Source organism: Emys orbicularis, chromosome 19 (assembly GCF_028017835.1).
Source record: "Emys orbicularis isolate rEmyOrb1 chromosome 19, rEmyOrb1.hap1, whole genome shotgun sequence".
Lineage (NCBI taxonomy): Eukaryota > Metazoa > Chordata > Testudines > Emydidae > Emys > Emys orbicularis.
Genome location: NC_088701.1, coordinates 10,448,365 through 10,469,267, shown reverse-complemented (window position 1 = coordinate 10,469,267; position 20,903 = coordinate 10,448,365).

The following is a 20,903-nucleotide window of genomic DNA, read 5'->3' as shown; positions in this document are numbered from 1 at the left end:
TGCCCACACCAGGGGTGGTACTTCGGGTCAACCAGGTAGCCCTTGTGCGCAAGAACTGATTTGATGGGAGCACTCACAGGAGAGGAATGCTGTGGAGAGTGTAGAACATCATCATCATCGCTCGAAAATGGCAGACCGGAAAGACATGGAGAGGTGGGTTGACTTGGTATTGAGTGTTCCTGAGGTACTGTTGGTACCGAGAATGGCAGACCCTAGCAGCAAGGTGTCAATGGCATTGGTACCACTGGCATCATAGGAATCCGTACCAGATGTTGCAATCTTCTTGTCGGTGCCGTTGTGCGGCCCCAGGTGTGTGGTGCCTGTACTAGGTGGTGCCATCATCTGCGGAAGTGCTGAGACTCTCGGTACTGGGTGTTTGATCAGCTCCCCCAGTACTGTAGTATGGGGTTTCAGTTTCTCCTTGCTGTCTGTGTCAGAGCTCGGCCGCTTGGCATCTTTTGTTTTCTTGGCACCAACAGTGCCAGATCATCCTGCTATTTCAGTGATGGGAGGACCTGGTGCAGTTGGTACTGAAGCTGTTTGCCCGTTGGAGGAGCGCCTTTTATTGGCCAACTCATGAGTCAGGGTCGTTGTACTTTTTTTTTTTTTTTTTTTTGCTGCCTTCTTGGCACTTGGTTGGGAGCCTGGACCATGGAAGAAAGGCCCTGTCAGAGGCTGTTGTTGGAGATCTCTGGCCATGAAGGGTGTGTACCTCGGGCTCAGAAGCAGGGCGGAGACACTTCTCCATGAGGAAGAGTTTAAGTTGAAGGTCTCTCGCCTTCCTGGTGTGGGCTTTGAGGTTGTGGCAGTGCAAGCACTTCTGCGGTATACCTGTCTCACCAAGACAGCAGACACACAGAGTGTCTGTCTGAAACTGGTATTGAAAGTCTGTAAGTAAGGCAGTGTTTGAACCCTGAGGAGGCAGGCATGCCCCTCAGGGAGCATTTTCTCCCTGTAAAGGGAGGTCAGGGGGGAGAAAAACGACTACTCTACAGTGACAGTTGAACGGAAACCTGCAATCCTATGAAGAGAAACAATTTTTATTGGGGGGGGGGGGAGAGGACGGAGACAAAAGAATAAAGCTAACTAGTTTAAACTAGGACTGTCAAGCGATTAAAAAATTAATCACGACTAATCACACTGCTAAACAATAATAAAATACCATTTATTTACATATTTTTGGATGTTTTCTACATTTTCAAATATATTGATTTCAATTACAACACAATACGAAGTGTACAGTGTTCACTTTAGATTTTTGATTACAAATATTTGCACTGTAAAAAATAGTATTTTTCAATTCACCCAATACAAGTACTGTAGTGCAATCTCATTATCATGAAAGTTGAACTTACAAATGTAGAATTATGTACAAAAAAGTGCACTCAAAAATAAAACAATGTAAAATTTTAGAACTACAAGTCCGCTCAGTCCTACTTCATTCATGTTCAGCCAATCGCTCAGGCAAACAAGTTTGTTTACATTTGCAGGAGATAATGCTGCCAATGTCGCCTGAAAGTGAGAACAAGCATACTCATGGCACTGTTGTAGCTGGCGTCGCAAGTTATTTCCGTGCCAGATGAGCTAAAGATTCGTATGTCCCTTCATGCTTCAACCACCATTCCAGGGGACATGCGTCCATGCTGATGACGGGTTCTGCTTGATAACAATTCAAAGCAGTGCAGACCGACATGTTCATTTTCATTATCGGAGTCAGATGCCACCAGCAGAAGGTTGATTTTCTTTTTTGGTAATTCGGGTTCTGTAGTTTCTGTTTCAGCGTTGCTGTTTTGAGACTTTTGAAAGCATGCTACACACCTCGTCCCGCTCAGATTTTAGAAGGCACTTGAGATTCTTAAACCTTGGGTCGAGTGCTGTAGCTATCGCTAGAAATCTCACATTGATACCTTCTTTGCATTTTGTGAAATGTGCAGCAAAAGTGTTCTTAAAATGAACAACGTGTGCTGGGTCAATATCTGAGACTTCTAGAACATGAAATATATGGCAGAATGCAGGTAAAACAGAGCAGAGGACATACAAGTCTCCCACAAGGAGTTCAGTCACAAATTTAATTAACGCCTTTTTTTTTTTTTTAAACAAGCGTCATCAGAATGGAAGCATGTCCTCTGGAATGGTGGCCAAAACATGAAGGAGCACACGAATGATAAACCTATCCTACTCAGAATAAGCTGAAAGGGCTGCTAGCTGTTCCGACTTGAGTCAATGGCGGAAGAGGAGGAACTGAGGAGGGGTTGGTCGCACCGTGCCAGATACCTGCCTGAAGCGGCGCAAGATTACGAGCTCGAACACCTAAAGTGGAACACCTACAGGGACATCACTCAAAGAGGAACATAAGTTTTCAGTGTAAAACAGCTGAGGTAAGGATTATTTCCATGTCTTTCCCTAGCACCCAAGTCATTTATTTCACTCTCTCTGGGCCAGCCATTCACAAATCCTACTTAAGTCTCTGCTGAAGAAGATGGTCCAACTTCATATAACAGATTTAAGTTATCCAGAGAACCCTGGTGCTCACTAAATCCTGAATCATTCATGAGATACTGTAACTGTGATTATCAAGGCAAATAGTACCTGCTGCATTGAAACCTTGTTACTAGGCATGGGAAGGGGACAACCTATAGCATCTCCACTTTAAAAGTTTAGCTCGAACGTTTAGAGGGTTTTGCACTAAACATGCTTTCTTGGATGTCTTGCTTGGACTCTCCTGCCATTTCAACAGAGCCAGAGAGGGCTCTGTTCTACACACACCTTTTCCATATACATAACAAACAGGATGAAAACTGACAAGCTGTTCAGCTAAGATTTTACCAAATACAAACATTCTTGGTTAATATGATGGAACTGTCTCACAAGGAGAAGCCAAAAGTCACAGAACTGATTTGCCACTTGATGTAATCTGAATATTGTGGAGTCTCAGATGAGATGAGTAGCTAATCTGTCTTGTCTCTAGCAGTTGACCAGAAACCCCCCAGAACTACCGCCTGTCTCATGGAAAGGACACAAGTCTTTCCATGGAGCAAAATGGGATAGAGGTGCCTTGGGAGGGAACAAAAAAATCTTAAGAACCTTGTAAGATTTCTATTTGGTAGATCTACAGGTGCTCAAAAGAGAGCAGCATTTCCCAATAATAGCTGCAGAAGGGTAAGTATAAATTAAGATTTTACTATGCATTAACAAGACCATTTTACTAGCTTAATTTTTCACCCATAATGCCAGGAGCAAAAGCACATTACTAGACAGTTTAACAGTCACTAATGTGACTTTTTGCACCCATAAAATGCTGCCTAGTAAAATGCAACAGAGGGTCCTGTGGCACCTTTAAGACTAACAGAAGTATTGGGAGCATAAGCTTTCGTGGGTAAGAACCTCTTCTTACCCACGAAAGAAGCTTGCATCTGAAGAAGTGAGGTTCTTACCCACGAAAGCTTATGCTCCCAATACTTCTGTTAGTCTTAAAGGTGCCACAGGACCCTCTGTTGCTTTTTACAGATTCAGACTAACACGGCTACCCCTCTGATACTTGCCTAGTAAAATGTTAATTAACAATTTAATGTTTAAAGTTTCTCCCCTGACAGGGGATTTTTTTTTTATTTTTTGGTGCCAACATGGAAAATAAGAGACGAGACAACTGCCTTACTATTACAACGAGACAATTTCAAAACTGCTTTAAAAACTTAAACAGATAAAAGTGTAATTAAGGGAAATATTGCTGTGATAGAATATACTATCCCTAAGGGGACCACTACAGTTCAGGGCATGACCAAGGAAGGAAGCCAGGAGGCTTCAAGATGGGAAGACACGGATCAATGAACAGATTCAGAGTCAGCTAGGGCCTGTTAGCCTTCAAGCAACACAGGCTGGAGCAAATATTGAAACAGGAAGGCAGCTGCTACTATTGCTGGGAGTAAATAGATCATCCTGTGCGGTGGGCCTCTGGGAAAGTTTGTGCCACACCAGTAGGCAAAAGTTAGTGAAGAAACTAAGTTTGTTTTTCTTTGATTTGTTCACATGGTGAGTATACCCAGCCTGGAAAGACTTGCTCCAAGGAAGAGAGATTATGTTTCTTTCATATTTGTTCATGGTGGGATTGTAGTCAGCCTGAAGAGAGCTTCACAATAGACTGTTTTACTACAATTTACTCTTCAGACAAAAAGGCTAACCTGTTTATATGTCTGTTAGTCTATAAGGTGCCACAAGACTATTTGTTGCTTTTTACAGATCCAGGCTAACACGGCTACCCCTCTGATGTTTAAGTTCTGTTTGCTAAAGATGTGCTAGGCTTTCCTTTCAGAGGAAAAAGACTGAATTATTTTGGCTTCTGTTTTCATCTTAAAACAAACAGTCTTTCAAACTCACCCTTGCAGAACAGAAAGACTTTGGACTCTCTGTTTTTCCAGCCTGCCATGAAATGCTCTGGAGGGACCTCTGCTCTGAGTGCAGATGCAGAAAACAATGTGGCTGCAATGCATCAGACTGGTCAGGAGAGGGTGCTGATAGGCTATACTGAAAAAAAGCTACCGGTGATCCACACATAAGGGGAGCTATGGAGAGGAAAAAACAGAGGTGGTTATGGGTCAAACGCGCAAATGGGGTTCTAAGGCTGTCATCCTTCGGAGTTTGACAAGAGACAGTCAAATGAGTGAGGATGAATAGCTGTGAAGGGCTTTGAAGGCTTGAATTTGATGTGGTGGAGAACGGGGAGCAAAACAAAGGATTTGAGGTAAGGAGGCCGACATGGTCAGAATGATGGATCCAGGTGATCTCAGAAGCTCTGTGTTTAAAAGAGAGGCATGGAGCAGCAGCTATCAAGGAAGCCAGATAAGTTGTGGGAGATAACAGGAGCCTGGATAGGAGTATGGACAAGAGGGTCTTTAAAAAATTGTGAAAGCAGCAGCAGAATGTGAATATTGCCTGGATGATCTGGATGAGATAGGACCCCACAGGTTATGGGTTTGAGACAGGATGGATGGTGATGTGTTCAGTAGTGGGGGAGAGCTTTAGCCATATCAAGTTTAAGCTGACAGCAGATGTGAATTCTCAGGAATTAGAAAGGAAAAACTAGTGAAACAAGAAGTACAAACATGACAGTTGGAAGAGAGGGAGATCGAGCAGTCAGTTGTAAATGGTCAGTTTAACGTTGCTGCTACATGGTCCTGCCAAATTAAAAAGGTCAGCCCCAGAATGACGTGCTGGAGAAAGTTTCTGTAAGAGAGAAGCCATGCCCAAGAGAGTGTTGGTATAAACTAGGAAGGTATCAAAGAAGGTACCACTTCTGTGTTGTGCACTCCAGTTATCCTGGATACCTTTAAAATAAAGGCAGAGGTGACAGCCTGGATCAAGAGATGGGCCAGGAACAGAAAGATAGATTTGCAAGTTCAGCACAGAAACTGTAGTCGATGCAGTGAGAGTGGATGACCTCACCCAGTGAGATAGGGTATAGAGGGAGAAGAGGAGAGGACAAAGACAGTCAAACAGGACCCCTAAAAAAGAAGTCAGAGGAAGCTTTACCAACACACACACTTATACACACACTCACACTCACTCTGAACGAACAATCACAGGTAAGGAGAGAGCACCAGGACACGACAGTCTTGTGAAAGTAAAAGGCGAACAAGATGTTAAGCAGGTGGGCGAGCTCTGAGCTGCATTTCCTAGACACGCAGAACAAAACATTCAAGATGCTAGGGGTAGGATATACTGCAACAACATCATGTTGCATCATCTCAAGTTGCAGTGGGGGAGGTTTAGGTTGGATATTAGGGGGAAAAATTTCACTAGGAGAGTGGTGAAGCACTGCAATGGGTTACCTAGGGAGGTGGTGGAATCTCCTTCCTTAGAGGTTTTTAAGGTCAGGCTTGACAAAGCCCTGGCTGGGATGATTTAGTTGGGGATTGGTCCTGCTCTGAGCAGGGGATTGGACTAGATGACCTCCCGAGGTCCCTTCCAACCCTGATATTCTAGGATTCTATGTTAGAGCAATTATGCTAGTCAGATGTTTCAAGATGCTTCCATTAACAGCATGAAGCTGGAAAACCAAGTGGTTTCAAAAAGAATGTGTGAATAAGGCCTGCTCCAGAAAAAAGCTGTGGCTCCTGGGTAGCACATGTGGAAGTGTAATATTTTTAAAATAAGACACATGTATTAGTCTGCATTCTGAACAAGCTGCCTCCAGGTGTCCCCTTATTTGTCACAGTCCAAAAAAACAACAAAAAACAAAAAAAGTTTCTTTTCCCACTACTTTATTTGGGCTATTTGTAATCCAGCAATTAAAATGACCTGCATGTTCGCTTAAATGAGCTAACTGAGGCACCCTGTGTCTAAAACAATTTAATATAAGAGGTTATTCAGGCAGAAAATGGATCCTCCTCTGTTTTCAGATGGATGCTGAGGTGTGCCAGAAGCATGGGACCAAGCCCACCATGACTTCTGGGAACTTAACATCCCAACCACAGGCACACAAATGTACGTGTAGTAGGTTCTCTTCTGTGCCAATACCCATACAACCTGGGCATTTTTAGGGTATTCATCACATAACCTTACAGCAAAAATGGGGCAGGTCATCTGAAATGGTCAAGCCTAATTTTTTTTTTCCAAAATACATTTCAATTTAACCAGATTCCATCCATTTTAAATCCAAGCAAACAGAGGCAACATCAACAAGCCATTTACCTACTGGTGGTGAGGAGAGGATAAAATTTTCAAAAAGTGCTTAAGTGACTTAGGCACCTATGTTCCATTTTCAAAAGTGATTTAAGTGTCAATGAGACAGGCCATTACATCACTTAAGCGCTTTGAAAATTTTATCCAAAGTAAAATGTCAAGCTCGAAAAGGTGTTGAATGGAGTGTAAAATAAAAACTGAAGATTTATTTGACAGTGTTCATTTCACATTTTTAATTTATCTGAAGAACTAAGATTATAAGCCATTAGCAGCAACTCAGATGTTTCCAGAAAGAAAAGTCAGTGTAAGTGAAACAAACAATCCTCACTCTAATCAGTAAGTGCACCACTAGCCTCAGGAAACAGGACGTATACTGTCTTCTGGCTTCAGACTGAGTTTCTCCTCCACTGAGTCTTTGTTCCTCTCATCAGTCCCTACAATAAGGGCACATGACTAAAAAACATGACTCACCCGAAAGTGCTGACTCACAGCCTGTAAAAGGAATCCAATACTGCAGACTGGAGAATGGCCAAGTTACTAGGTCATTTTATAATGAGTAAGGTCCGACTTCATTTGCGATATTGCGGATTCCACAATATTAGGCTTCCACCGCAATTTTGTTTTAAATTAGCTTACTTTGCACAGTTCATGATTTTGCATACATTGAGGTTTGCAACACACACTCTCCTCCTCCCGCTCCCCTTCCATTATTACATTAAATGATCTTGAAGAGTTTTGGGCAGGGCAAGGGAGGCAGATGCCCAGGTGCAAAGCTGGGGGATGGGGCGGGGATGAAAAAAAGAGGAGAAACACACTAGGGAGTAGAGCCTTGCAGCAGGCATAGTACTGTCACCTTACTTCTGCGCTGCTGCTCCTGGCAGCAGCATTGCCTTCAGAGCGGGATGCCCAGCCAACATCCATCGCTCTCCGGCTGCCCAGTTCAGACGGCAGCACTGCCACCACCAGCAGCGCAGAAGTAAGGTTGGCAATATCAGGTCCGCTGCAGGGTTCTATCCCCTACCATTTCCCCCCTCCTTCCCCAGCTTTGCATCCTGGGCAGCTGCCCCGCTTGCCCTGCCCCCTAGGGACAGCCCTGTAGTTGCACCAAACTGTCTGGTTATAAAAAAACATTCCAGGCCTAACTAGTTGAATGTTTATAGCATTCCAGCATTTTTTTCTGAAACAAATACATCTACTGCGGCTTTTCCAAATTACTCCTATTAATAAAGGTCCATTATTACTTTCCGCGATATTCTAGGCCAGGGGTCGGCAACCTTTCAGAAGTGGTGTGCGAGTCTTCATTTATTCACTCTAATTTAAGGTTTCGCGTGCCGGTCATACATGTTAACGTTTTTTAGAAGGGGTCTCTCTCTAAGTCTATATTATATAACTAAACTATTGTTGTATGTAAAGTAAACAAGGTTTTCAAAATGTTTAAGAAGCTTCATTTAAAATTAAATTAAAATGCTGATCTTACGCCGCCAGCCTGCTCAGCCCGCTGGGTTGGGGGTTCAGGGCAGAGGGCTGGGTGTTGGGGGGGACTCGAGGTCAGGGCAGAGGGCTGGGGTGTGTGGACATGCAGGGCATAAGACTGGGTGGGGGGGGTTCAGGACAGAGGGCTGGTGTGTGTGTGGAGGTGCAGGGCAGAAGGCTGGGTGTTGGGGGGGGACTCAAGGTCAGGGCAGAGGGCTGGGGTGTGTGGAGGTGCAGGGCAGAAGGCTGGGTGTGGGGGGGGTTCAGGGCAGAGGGCTGGGGTGTGGGGGGTGCAGGGCAGAGGGATGGGTGTGTGTTGGGGTGGGGAGATGCAGGGCAGAAGGCTGGGGTGCTCGGCTCGTGGGGGTACTCCCAGCCCCCTGCCCTGAGCGGCTCATGGCAGGGGGCTGGGAGGGATATGACCTGTTCCACCCCCTTCCCTAAGGCCCGTCCCTACCTCTCTCTGCCTCCTCTACGGAGCAGCCAGCACGCTGCGCTCGGCTCTGGCTCCTCTGGGAGGAGGAGGGGCCGGAATGCACCACGTTGTGGGAAGAAACGGGGGGGGGGGGGGCGAGAGCGTGGCTGCCACAGGACCAAACTTCTGCCTCCTGCCCCCGCAGGGGAGAGCGGGGGGCGGGGGGGCTGAGTGGGGCAGGGGGCCGTGACCCCCTCCCCACCACTCTCCCCTGCGGGGGCAGGAGGCAGACGCTTGATCCTGCGGCAGCCAAGCTTCCCCCTTCCCCTTCTTCCCACATTCTGGCCCCTCCTCCTCTCAGTGCGCAGCAGCGTGCCACTCAGAATCGGCTCGCGGGCCGTAGGTTGCCGACCCCTGTTCTATGCTTTGTCCGCGACTCAGCTGCAATTATTGAAGATCATCCCGCAATTGAGTTAGGGTCTTAATACTGAGAGATTTATGCTGCTATCACAGAAGGCAAATACAATAGCTGCATTTTAAAGCGGGGCCTTGGCTTTCCCATTTAAAAACAAAAAACAAAAAACACAAACTATTTCTATTCCCAGGCCTGTGTATCAAATAAGAGTTGTTAGAATTAAACGCGGGTAATGCTTAAATGCAGTTTTAGATCATAACGGTCTTCCCAATTGCTTTGCTAAAGCCACAAACATGTATTTGAACACAAACTATTGCAGAAAAGGTGCAAATGGGAAGTAAAAAGGGCAAAAACATGATATGTACAAACAGCTTGCCAGGGAAAAAAGTAAGTAAACTTTAAATAAAAAACCCAACATTAAGGTGATATTAAAGTTGTCCATTTAAAAATAAGTCTGATAGCACAGATATTAACGCTCCTACAATATGGTTGTGAGTCGTTTTACATATTACACACACAAACAAGTATTTTGTTAACTAATGTTATTTAGTGTACGTTAAGCACCTGAAAGCTAGGAAATGCCAGATTTATGTTTGCTTGCATGACCTTAATTCTACCCTCTTGTGCATTCATGTTGTGCACATCCTGTGAAAAACACAAGTATCATATAAAAAGACTGTACCATAATGAATATATAGGGGAGGGATAGCTCAGCGGTTTGAGCATTGGCTTGCTAAACCCAGGGTTGTGAGTTCAATCCTTGAGGGGGCCATTTGGGCAAAAATCTGTCTGGGGATTGGTCCTGCTTTGAGCAGGGGGTTGGACTAGATGACCTCCTGAGGTCCCTTCCAATCCTGATATTCTATGATTCTATGAACAAGGGGACCAAATTAAGGTCGCATGCAAATGTAAATCTGGCACTTCCTAACTTTCAAGTGCTTGACTTTGTAACCTAAACAAAAAGTTATGGGGGGGGGGGGGGAAGAGATATTTCCTAGTCATTTTTTTTTTTCTTTCAAGAAAGGTAAAAACTACATGCAACTAACAGTCATCCCCAACCCTATCATGAGTCATCAGCAGCATCTGACCTCTGAATCTTCAACATTGAAGTACAGACTACTGCTACTGGACCCACAGGACTAACAGCATTAGCTAGCAGCAGTTGAAGGCTGTTTCCCAGAGGAATTGGGATGAGTACTTGGATCTAGTGGTTAGTGGGGGGTGGGCAGAGGAGAAGCCCAGCCCAGCCTTATTCACATGCACGCTCTCTCTTCCTTGCTCACTAGTTGCAGGGGATCTTGCCCTGTGTTTTGCCACAGAGGAGGAACACACAGGAGGAGGTTGCTGGCCCATGCACTGGGTACAGGGGGTAGCTGGGGGGAAGCTTGGCCCATCTTTCTTTTTCTTCCCCTCTCCGCCCGGTAGCCAAGGAAGCCAGGTTGCTATCAGCTCCACCTATAGTAAACAGCATTTTCTATTCTTGTAGAATAGAATATCACTGTTTAATCCCTCCTCTCATTTAACATCACCTGTCCTTCACTGAGGATTGTGTGTGTGTCAAGTTGGAGGTTTCAAAACACATTGCTTGAGACAGGGAAGGGAAGGGTTCAATTCTTAAAATAAGTAAATTAAAGTGAAAGGGATTTTACTCAACTTCATGAAAGTTCCCCTTCTGTGCAGAGAGCAAACACTGAAGATTTCAGCTCAGAAGGTGACACTTGAGAAAGCTGCAACTGTGAAAACTGTGTGGCTCGAAAGCTTGTCTCTCTCATGAATAGAAGTTGGTCTCATGAAATATATTACCACACCCACCTTGTGTCTATAATGAGTAAAGGGATATTCTGGGCCAGGTTTTCAAAAGCCAGCCTCTTTGCACTTGCAATTACTGTCACTTGGATATCTATCTATTTTGTGGTTTCAAGGTATTTTAACTGTACCTGAAAATAACTGAGTTAAATATGCCTGCAAATTGCAGTTACAGAAAAGGGAGGCCAGGTCTAGTAGAGGCTGAGATGAAAATTTTGCCCTGCATTTTCTAAAACTGCATCAATCTGTATACAACTATACCACTAGCTGCACCATGGGGAAACAGAGCAACAGTGTTTTGCACAACTCTAATGACACAAACAAGTGCATCTTAATTTAGTAGAAAATTCATATTGTGCTTCCACAAAAGCTGATAAATGTATTCACTCACCAGAACAACTGATCCTCACTGAAGACTGGTAATTCATCTTACTTAATTTCTCAAAGGGTGCACAAAACAGTCTGAATAATTTTTAAATGTGCTGAGAATGAACTGTGTGTCCAGAGAGAGGGAGATACAACTTTGCCATTCAAATACATTGGATCACAATGTGCTTTAGAAATTATAATGAATTCCATTTCACTAACCCTAAGAAACATGTATTATACACATTTTACAGAGGGAAACTGAAGCTGGGAGATTAATTTACACAAGGTCACATGTCTTGCAGAGCCAGGAACAGAACTCCTAGCTCCCACATACAGGCTTCCACGCCCAGCTGCTCATGTATGTATCTAGAAAGGATTCTACAAGATTATATATTTTTGAAAGAAACACAGTATTGAGCCTTTAAACATGTATCAAACTATAAATCTTAATTTACACATCATTCTCCTATATAAAAGCTTTATTGCAATTTACATAATATACCCATTTAATCCAATCTTTACTGCAGCTCTGCTGAGCAAGCCAGCATAGCTTTACCTTCCACCATGGCATCCATGCATCTGCTTACAATAAAAAGGTAGTGAAACCATGATTTGGAGGTGTTAATTCAGAAGTGCAGCAAAAATTTAAGAAAACTACAGTGCTAATCCTTAAGCTAAGGTACACAATATAGGACAGACACCAAAACTATTTTAAGACTTCTGGCTCCCACACAAGATTGAGGAAAGTTATGATTCAGTATGGGGCACTCTCACCTTAGCAGCGCTAATCACAGACCATAACCCCACTGTGCCAGGCAAAGAACGTATACTGAACCCAACACTCCAGCATGGTGCTGGGGTGGTATATAGCTGGATATTTGTCTTTTGAATGACACCTTTTTAAAAATTTCTCAACATTTGTGCCATTAGACATCCAATGCACTTTGCATAAGAGTCAGGATATTTGACCAAGTACCCTGGCCAAATTTCAGCTTCTGTAAGATCACAAACTTGTTCATAGCACTGACCACATTTTAACAGACTATTACATAACATCCCTGTGGCAATTACAGAAATTACATACATCAGAAGTATTTCAGCTGTCCAATTTAGCAGCTGGAAATGAGGGTATGCTCTCCACAGAACACCAGAATGTCCTCCACAGAGAACTGTTTAAGAATCTACTAATTAGGTAGTTACACTCTGCACACCTAAACTGCCCATGCAGTTTCAATTCCATGTTATATTTTTCACTTGTTGCCCTCAACTTGTGTAGTCTGTGTACTGTTTAACTGTGTACTTATTCACCAACTTGGGGAGAGAATTTAATCAAAAAAATGTGAATGACAATTGGGAATTGTTTAAGAACACTTTACTAGAAGCCCAAAAAACCTCAACGAAGGAAGAATATCATACTGGTTAAAAAACTGACCTTGTTTAGAGAGGAAGTGAACGCAGCTATAAAACTATCTATAAATAAAAAAAAGGAAGAAAAGGGAATTAATAGTAACAACCATAGGTGCCAACTAGGGGGTGCTCTGCACCCAACAGCTGATGGGTTGGGCAATCAGTACCTATGGTAGGAACTGTAGAAAAATGATAAGGGAAGGAAAGGGACACAAGGAGAAGTCTATGGCCAGCAGAGTTAAGGATAATAAGTAGTTTAAGAATATTAGAAAGAAAAAGAATCAGAACCATGATATTAATCCAATGTAAGATGGAAGTGGTAGAATTATCAATAATAATGCAGACAAGGAAGAGGTGTTCAATAAATATTTGTTTTGTATCATATCAATCTTTCCATTCCACTAGCATCTAAGGAGAATATTAAACAGGAGATATTAATGTCAGACATTTTAAAATCAGCATGTTAGGATAACTTGCCCTCAAAAGTTTTACAAGAACTGGTTGAGGATCTCACTGGACCGTTAATGTTGATTTAAGTCTTGGAACATCAAAAGAAGTTCCAAAACACTGATAGAAAGCTAATGTTGCACCGATATTTAAAAATTATAATTGACTCTGGGCAAGATACAAGACCAATAGATACAGGACTAAATAATAATAACGAATTAAAGGAGGGTAATATAATTAACGCCAATTAACACAGTTTTATGGAAAATGGATCCTGTCAAACTAACTGATTTCTTATGAGAATACATCTTTGGTTGATAAAAGTAATAGAGTTGATGTAATATATTTAGACTTCCGTAAGGCATTTGACTTGGTACCGCATAACATTTTGATTAGCATGGCACACATTAAATGGATGGCTGATAAGCCTCAAAATGTAACTGTAGATGGAGAATCATCATCAAAGAGGTGTGTCTAATATGGTCCTACAGGGTTTGGTTCTTGGCCCTATGCTATTTAATATTTTTATTAATGACCTGGAAGAAAACAAAATCACCAGCAAATGAGACAAAAGTTGGGGGGGTGGTAAATAATGAAGTGGACAGATGACTGACACAGTTCGTTCTGGATCACTTGGTAAGCTGGGTGTAAGCAAATAACATGTATTTTAATACAGTTAAATGTAAATGGATACATACTAGGAAGAAAGAATGTAGGGACTATCCTGGGAAAAGGCAACTCAAAGATTTGGGGGTCATAATGGATAAAGTGGAACATGAGCTACCAGTGAGACGCTGTGGCCAAGAGGGCTACTGCAATCCTTCGATGCATAAATACGTGAATCTTGAATAGCAGTAGAGAGGTTATTTTACCTCTCTATTTGGCACTGGTGTATTTGGCTGCTGGAATCCTGTATCCAGTGCTGGCATCCACAATTCAAGAAATGTTGATAAATTGGAAAGGGTTCAGAAAAGAGCAATGGGAATGATTAAAAGATGTGAAAGACTCCAGGAGCTCAAACAATTCAGCTTAAAGAGAAAATTAAGGGGTGACTTGATTACAGTCGATAAATACCTGCACAGGAAACAAATATTTAATAATGGGCTTTCCAATCTAGCAGAGAAAGGTATAACATGATCATAGAATATCAGGGTTGGAAGGGACCTCAGGAGGTCATCTAGTCCAACCCCCTGCTCAAAGCAGGACCAATCCTCAACTAAATCATCCCAGCCAGGGCTTTGTCAAGCCTGACCTTAAAAATATCTAAGGAAGGAGATTCCACCACCTCCCTAGGTAACCCATTCCAGTGCTTCACCACCCTCCTAGTGAAAAAGTTTTTCCTAATATCCAACCTAAACTTCCCCCACTGCAACTTGAGACCATTACTCCTTGTTCTATCATCTGGTACCACTGAGAACAGTCTAGATCAGGCCTGCACAACATGCGGCCCGCGGGGGCTCACTGTGCAGCCCGCGGGCAAGCGGCGGGGTGGGGCTGTCGGATTCGCCCAGGGCCGGTGAACTAGGCAGTCGCCTAGGGCGCCCAGGATTTTTTCTCCCTCCCTTCCCTTCCCCTCATGCAGAGTGTGGCGCGGCTGATTGGGCGCCTGGGCCTGATTTAGCTGCTCCCATTGGCCTCCAGCAGGCAGAGTCCCTCCCCCGCTCCCTCCCTCCCCCTGCCTCAGCATCGCATCGCAGCACTCTGATGGGGAGGGGTTGTGTGCTCCGCAGCTTGTTTGGTTTAGCTCCACGTGGAGCGGCATAGTGGTAAGGGGAGTCCTGGGGGGCAGTCAGGGAGCAGGAGGAGGGTTGGATGGGTCAGGAGTTCTGGGGGGCAGTCAGGGGGCAGGGAGTGATTGGATAGAGAGTGTGGGAGTCCCGGGGGTCTGTCTGGGGGCGCGGGTGTGGATAAGGGTTGGGGCAGCCAGAGGACAGGTAGGGGGGAGGGTCCTAGGGGGGCAGTTAGGGGGGAGGGTCTCAGCAGGGGGCAGTCAGGGGACAAGGAGCAGGGGGAGAGTTGGAGGTTCTGCGGGGGGTGGGAAGTGGGAGGGAGTGGATGGGGGCAGGGCTCAGTTGGGACTCCCCCCCCCCGTCCTCTTTTTTGATTGTTGAAATACGGTAACACTAAAATAGCGGTGCCCTGGCTCGGCAGGGAGGAGCCGCCTTCCGGAGGCACCGGAGAGCCAGAGCGTCGGCTTGCATGGGCAGCGAGCCCCAGCCATAGAATCATAGAATATCAGGGTTGGAAGGGACCTCAGGAGGTCATCTAGTCCAACCCCCTGCTCAAAGCAGGACCAATCCCCAACTAAATCATCCCAGCCAGGGCTTTGTCAAGCCTGACCTTAAAAACCTCTAAGGAAGGAGATTCCACCACCTCCCTAGGTAACCCAATCCAGTGCTTCACCACCCTCCTAGTGAAAAAGTTTTTCCTAATATCCAACCTAAACCTCCCCAACTGCAACTTGAGACCATTACTCCTTGTTCTGTCATCAGGTACCACTGAGAACAGTCTAGATCCATCCTCTTTGGAACCCCCTTTCAGGTAGTTGAAAGCAGCTATCAAATCCCCCCTCATTCTTCTCTTCTGCAGACTAAACAATCCCAGTTCCCTCAGACTCTCCTCATAAGTCATGTGTTCCAGGCCCCTAATAATTTTTGTTGCCCTCTGCTGGACTCTTTCCAATTTTTCCACATCCTTCTTGTAGTGTGGGGCCCAAAACTGGACACAGTACTCCAGATGAGGCCTCACCAATGTCGAATAGAGGGGAATGATCACGTCCCTCGATCTGATGGCAATGCCCCTACTTATAAAGCCCAAAATGCCGTTAGCCTTCGTGGCAACAAGGGCACACTGTTGACTCATATCCAGCTTCTCGTCCACTGTAACCCCTAGGTCCTTTTCTGCAGAACTGCTGCCTAGCCACTCGGTCCCTAGTCTGTAGCAGTCTGATCCAATGGCCGGAAGTTGAAGCTATAAAAATTGAGACTGGAACTAAGGCATAAATGTTTAAGAGTGAGAATGATTAATCATTGGAACAACTTACCAAGGGTTATGGTGGATTCTCCATCACTGACAGTTTTTAAATCAAGACTGGATGCTTTTCTACAAGATCTGCTCTAGGAATTATTTTGGGAAAGTTCTCTGGTCTGTGTTATACAGAAGGTCAAATTAGATGATCACAATGGTCCCGTTTGGTCTTGGAATCTAGGAATATGTACTCCAAAGGGAACATGTTTGATATCCTTAGCTATATGATGCAAAGTATTTAATTAGACCCAACTGCTAATTTAATTTATGCGGTTTCATCAATTTCTTGAATATCCCTTACAAAAAAGGAAGTGGGTGGGCTGAATTTGCTTTTACTAAGACTATATAAAAATCCATTCTTATACCATGAACTCAACATGGAATTGGCACTTATGTCCAACAGTTTTAACATTTAAGCAAATATTGGTGCAATTTCACCTCACTATACAGCTTTAAAACCCACAAATAGCAGCAGCAAAATACAAAAACAGCTAATTTAAATTCACAGCAGATCTTCCCTATTTTAATTATGCAATCTGTGTCAGTGGGGAATCACAAATAGGATTACTTTTCCATCTGACCGATTTAGGCAGCTGGTGAGAATAGCATTCATGTCACCAGCAAGACAACATTGTCCGGAACAAATTTAATAGTCATACTGCAATAATCTGTTATTAGAATCCTTAATCCTTGCTCACACAATTATGTGTAAACTCTGACATCTATGGTTACCTGCATAGTTTCTCCTCCATATCCAGAGATCTTATTCAGGTGCTTACTACTCACATTTTATCAAAGTCCTTTTGCCCCTAGAGATATAAACTGCTTTGTGATCATGGCAGAAACTTAGAATTAGATGCCATGGACAAGTCCTTCAAGCTCACCTTGCCCATGCTCTGGCCCATGCAGGGCAGCTCCCTATACAGTGCTTTGTCTACCCTTCAACATCTTAAGCAATAGCACTTCCCTACTCTTTCCCAAGGAACCTATCCCACCTTAATAGGTTGCTCGGAAGCTTTTCTTTTTTTTTTTAATTTAATTTTATTCCAATTCATCCCACTGTTCCCAGTTATTCTCACCTGGCCCATGCCAAGCACAATTCTTCCATATATGCACATCTCACATACTTTTATACTCTTTCCTGACCCCCATAACAGATTTTCACAATATACTGCCATGAAGCCTTCCATGTTCCTCATTAAATATACTCAGAACGCAAAGAGATCAATAGCCCCATTATTCTGCACTACACTGAATTTAAATTATGTGGCAGCATTAAAAGGTGACCTGCAAAGGGGAAAGAAAAGACTGTGTCCCCTGTTCTGCTTCTTTAGGGATGAACAAAAGAGACCATTTTCCCCCAAAGCTTTTTCTGTGGCCTGGTCTACACTACGACTTTAATTCGGATTTAGCTGCTTTAATTCGAATTAACGCTTGACCCGTCCACACAACGAAGCCATTTAATTCGAATTAAAGAGCCCTTTAATTCGATTTCTGTACTCCTCCTCGACGAGAGGAGTAGCGTCAAAATCGGTATTGTTAATCCGAATTAAGGTTAGTGTGGCCGCAATTCGATGTTATTGGCAATTCAATGTTATTGGCTACCCACAATGCAACGCTCTGGAAATCGATGCTACTACGGTAGCTTGGACGCACACCACCGAATTAATGGTGCCTAGTGTGGCCGAATACATTCGAATTTATAAAATCGGTTTCCTAAATTCGAATTATATAAATTCGGATTAATCCCGTAGTGTAGACATACCCTGTGTGTCTTACCCAGGCAATATCAGGAATATTAAATAGTTTTCCCTGTTCTTCTTGGGCATCTAGGAGGACACGAGTGGAAAAGTCTAAGGCTAGGTCTATCCAACAAAGTTTTGCTAGCATAGCTACATTGGTTAGGAGAGCAAAAAAGTCACACACCCCTAACCACACAGCTGTCGTTCAGGGAGATATAATTAAACTATTGACAACTATACTTGCCTTTTGCCAGTATATGCTGCATAGCCACTGCACAGCTGTACCATGCAAAGCCTCTGCAGTGCAGACTACCAGCCCTTAGCCCAGGGGTGGGCAAACTTTTTGGCCTGAGGGCCACATCTGGGTGGGGAAATTGCATGCAGGGCCATGAATGTAGGGCTGGGGCAGGAGATTGGGGTGCAGGCTCCGGCCCCGCGCCACTCCCATACTGGAGCAGCTCCAGGATGGCAGCAGCACGCAGCGGGGCTAAGGCAGGCTCCCTGCCTGCCCCGGCCCCGCGCCACTCCCGAAATTGGCCGGCACCATGTCCCTGCAGCCCCTGTGGGGGCGGGGGCAGAGGGCTCCGTGCGCTGCCCTCTGCCCCCACCCCCCGTCACCACGTCCCTGCGGCCCCTGTGGGGGCGGGGGCAGAGGGCAGCGCACGGAGCCCTCTGCCCCCGCCCCCACAGGGGCCGCAGGGACATGGTGCCGGCCGCTTTCGGGAGCGGCGCAGGGCGGGTGCAGGCAGGGAGCCTGCCTTAGCTCCACTGCGCCACAGGGCTGGCAATCCCGCAGGCTGGATCCAAAGCCCTGACAGGCCAGATCTGACCCGTGGGCCGTAGTTTGCCCACTGCCTTAGCCTGTACTTTATGGGGCAGAATGCTGACACTTTCATAGAGAGCTTTTCTTTCAAGTGTTTGTTAAACAGGCATTAAACTGAAACCAGAATATTAAACTATCTGAACAAAAAATCCTCTCTCTTTTCAAAGGCTCAGGTTTCAGGCTCTTGTATGATAAAAGCAAGCTAGTTCTCTAACATCTTCCAGCAACAGAGAAGTAAAGACCTTTATAATAAATAACTGCTAATGTAAAAACCCAAGAAGAAATTTCACACACACACACACACACACACACACACACACACACACACACACTCACTCCTTTCAGGCCACATTTATACATCTGAGATTAATAACAAACCCAAATTTCTTCTTTGCAGGCCACATTTAAATAAGCAGCAAAACAAGCTTTCCAATAGTTAAAAGGCTAACAATACTGTATTGCTATTCATTTCAATAATTAATATAACACTTTTCGGAATGTTTTTAGTCTATTACATAATTCCATTGAAATTTCTATTTACTATAGGTCTTCATATAGTCACATACCTTCATTGTAGCCGCTAGAAAGAAAGAAGCCAGATTACGTGGCAACTGAGAGAAAGATGAAAAGGTCAAACGGGGCATTGGGTAGGGCCAGCAGAGAGGGTTAGGGCTCTGGCACATGACTGCTAAGGAAGAGCCAGCAGAGGTGCAAGTTATAACCATAGGTAGTACAAGACTGACTCAATTATAAGTAAAAAACCGGTTACCTACCTCTTGTAACTGTTCTTCGAGATGTGTTGCTCATGTCCATTCCAAGTAGGTGTGTGCGTGTCGCGTGGACAGTCAGCAAAAGGTTTTTCCCCTAGCGGTACCCATTGGGTCGGCTCAGGTGCCCCTTGGAGTGGTACCTTCATGGCGCCACATAAAGGGCCCTGCCAACCCGCCGCATCTCCAGTTCCTTCTTGCCGGATTGCTCTGACAGAGGGGAAGGCGGGTGGGTCCTGGAATGGACATGAGCAACACATCTCAAAGAACAACAGTTACAAGAGGCAGGTAACTGTTTTTTCTTCGAGTGCTTGCTCATGTTGATTCCAAGTAGGTGACTCCCGAGCCTTACCTAGGAGGCGGAGTTCATGGAACCGCTGGACTGAAGCACTGCTCTGCCGAACACTGCATCGTCCCTGGCATGCTGGGTAACAGCATAATAAGAAGTAAAAGTGTGGACTGAGAACCACGTTGCCATTTTACAGATCTGGATTGGGTTGGGACCTGGGCCAGGAATGCGACCAAGGAAGCCTGCGCTCTTGTAGAATGTGCCATCAGCACGGGGGCAGGTCCCTTTGAGAGGACACCGGGAAGCCCTTCATCCTGCCCACTACCACAACAAACAGCTGGTTTGATTTACGAAACTGCGTCATTCACTTGATAGAGAAGGCCAATGTCCGCCAAAAGTCCACAGAGTGGAGCCTCTGCTCCTGGCTGTTAGCGTGAGGCTTAGCGAAAAAGACTTGATTGGCATGAAATTGAGACACAACTTTAGGGAGAAAGGCTGAGTGCAGCCGAAGCTGCACTTTGTCTTTGTAAAAGATGGTATAAGGAGGGTCAGATGTGAGGGCCTTGAGTCAGACACACTACTAGCTGAAATTATTGCGACCAGGAAAGCCACCTTCCATTACAGATAGACTAATGAACATGTCGCTAAGGGCTCAAATGGAGGCCCCATCGGCCTCGAAAGCACCAGATTAAGGTCCCATGCCGAGATCGGGTGCCGAGCTTGCGGGTATAACCTGTCCAGTGCTTTAAGAAAACGACCCCACCACTGGGTTAGCGAAGACCGAGCAGTCTGCCACTCCTGGGTGGAACGCCAAAATGGCCATCAAGTGAACCTTTATCGATGAAATCAACAAGCCCTGCTTCTTTAAATGTAGCAGACAGTCCAAAATAAAGGATATTGATGTTTGCATCGGAGAGGTACGACTGCGAACACCAGATCAAGAATCTCTTCCACTTGGCCAAGTAGGTCGCCCTGGTGGATGGTTTCCTACTGCCAAGGAGAACCTCCCTAACAGGATCTGAGCATGTGAGCTCTACCGGGTTTAATCATGCAGCTTCCAAACCGTGAGATGGAGAGACTCGAGATTGGGATGCTGGAGCTGGCCGTGGTGCTGGGTGATCAGGTCCGGAACTAAAGGTGGGGTGATTGGGGTGTCCAATGACAGCTCCACAAGCATGGTGTACCAGCGCTGGTGGGGCCAGGCTGGCGCTATTAGTATCACTGAAGCTTCTTCCCTTTTGCAGA